Source organism: Protopterus annectens, chromosome 2.part0 (genome assembly GCF_019279795.1).
Source record: "Protopterus annectens isolate FY-2018-M chromosome 2.part0, PAN1.0, whole genome shotgun sequence".
NCBI lineage: Eukaryota > Metazoa > Chordata > Ceratodontiformes > Protopteridae > Protopterus > Protopterus annectens.
In genome coordinates this window covers 1,382,429,468-1,382,431,976 of record NC_056728.1, presented here as the reverse complement: position 1 = coordinate 1,382,431,976, position 2,509 = coordinate 1,382,429,468, and the positions used below count along the sequence as shown (strand labels likewise).

The 2,509-nt window shown below is 41.9% G+C and overlaps 1 non-coding gene across 1 annotated transcript; it reads left to right on the top strand.

Annotated features, from left to right (window-relative positions):
* Positions 1–962: 962 nt before the first annotated feature.
* TRNAS-AGA lies at positions 963–1,044 on the top strand. The gene has a single exon. It is a non-coding gene; the product is annotated as a tRNA-Ser (tRNA).
* Positions 1,045–2,509: the final 1,465 nt, after the last annotated feature.

Sequence of the window (2,509 nt, the reverse complement as noted above, 5' to 3'; positions counted from 1 at the left end):
CATCTACACTCTTCTTTAAGAGGAGACACATATTGAAACCGTTTCACAAAACTGAACCACTTACCTATCTGAAGACCATAGAATGCCCCGACAGATCTCATGATATCTCTAAACCAGTGATGGCTATTTTCTTTGAAGTCTTAGCCTTCATAGAGTTGTAGTGCACAGCCTTTGTGAGAGGGAAGTCATTGCTAAAAGTTTCAGTGTCTGATTTCATCTGGCTTGTTACAGATCTGTTTTACTGATTTTCTTCTCACCATCCCACCATTGTCCTGATGTCTCTGTTGTTGTCCACGCTCATGTTAATTTGACTTCCAAATTCCCTCACTCTTCACTTTTATTGTATTGCCAGTGATTACAAAAGTATCAGTTTTGTAAGTTAGTTAAATGCTTTTACTCTCCCATTGTATTCCATAGATCCAGAACCAGCCAATAAGTGTTGCCCTTGAGTTGACTCCCCTTACTACAAATTGTCTTTGGAAACTCCTCCCACTCTCATCTCATCCACTTATACTAGTGAGCACTAGCAGATCAAACTGGGAAGGTCCTCTCCTTAGAATGCTAAAGCTCGAGTTACCCTTTTATCTTCCTGCCTGCTTAGTGCACTGTGCACTTAAAGATCATGTTTAAAGGTGCAAAACATGCTTTTCTTTTCAAGCAAAAAAGTGTTTCCATACATCTTTATGACTGTGAACACTTTTTTTTAAAGAAAAGTGGGTTTTGAAACATTTAAGAAAAATATGAAGTTTTAAATATTCCTTTTGAATGTCGAAGATTAAATGCAGTATGCCGTGTTTACAGCATTAATATTCATAGGAGGGCAGGAAGTGGTTATGGGTTCCAGCTCTAATGCTGCCAGACTAATAATTTAACAGTTTGGCAATTACATCACAAATTGAAAATTACTTACCTACACTAATACAGCACTGGTAGAGCTGGAACCCAGAATGATTTAACTTGTTGTAATTGTGGCCGAGTGGTTAAGGCGATGGACTAGAAATCCATTGGGGTTTTCCTGCACAGGTTTGAATACTGTCGATTATGGTGTTGTTCTTATTGCAAGCATTCTTATCCCTGGAAAATGCTGACGTCTTTGCAGTAACAGAAACCTGGTTCAAAGCTGTGGAGAGCACCCCAGCCTTACTTGGTTACTCATCCTATCATACATTCAGACCCCAAATTGTGGGCAGTAAAGCCAAAAGAGGTGGAGTTTCAATATACATTAAAGACATACACACCTCCAGGCTGGTCAAACAGTATGATGCACAGGAGACAATCCAGGTTCAGTTAACCATTAACAAGACCCCTATTCAAATCATAGCTAGCTACCAGCCCCAAAATCTGACTCAAGATGCCCAATCTGCCTATTTGCACCTGTTCAAATCTATCAAGATTCAAGCTTTTACCCTGATCCTGGGTGACTTTAACTTCTCAAACATGAATTGGAAGAACTACTCATGCCGGAACACAAATGTCCAGAGATTCCTCGATTTTGTCAATGCAGATGCCTTGGAACAGCTAGTCGATACCCTCACAAGAGGTGATAATTTCTTGGACTTGGTATTAACCAACATGAGTAACCACTGCAGCATCGCTATAGTATCATCCTCCCTGGTAAGATCCGACCATAAAGCAGTCACTTTTGAAGTAACCATCTACCCCAGCTTGCCTGTAGCTTGGATCAGACATAAAAACTTCTCCAAAGCTAATTAAGCCTCCTGAGAGATGGTATAAACAGCTTCACAATCCCCTCCCCCTCTGTAGGAATTGGCACCAATATCCAAAACTACACCAAAGCACTATACGAGCATTTATATAGGAATCAGGAATACCTGACAGGACTAAATCATCCTCTGCAAGGAAGAGCAAACCTGTCTGGTAGACATCTGCAATAAATAAACTGTATAACAAAAGGAAAAAAAATGCTGACCAAGACCAAGAAGGAGCAGGTGCCCAGTTGGAAGCAATGTCTCCTTAGCCTGAACAAGCAAATAAAAGCACTAGTGAAATCCTCCAAAGGAAACCTCGAGTCCAAATTGGCCACATCTACTAGAGACAATCATAAGGCCTTTTTCACATATGTCCACAACCTCAAAGGAAGCACCCAGATCTGTTCAGAACTGGTGGTCAAGGACACCACATATACAAATGGCGTAGATATAGCAAACTTGGTCGCTGACAGATTCTGCGAAAAGTTCACCCCTCCCCCAATCAGTAAATCAGGACATCCCCAGTACCTGCCCTCTTCTCCTTATATCTAAGGAACAGGTCATCACTGCTCTTTCAAAGGCAAAGCCTCCATGGGACCCGATAACATACCAGGCTGCATCCTACATGAACTCAGGCAGGAACCTGCAGCACCATTAGGCGCCCTATTCAACCAAAGTCTGAGTACTGGCTTCATCCCAGCTGAGTGGAGGACAGCCACTGTCATCCCTTTACACAAAGGTGGAGCTTCCACCGATCTGGGAAATTATAGACCCATAAGCCTAACTAGCCTGATCTGCAA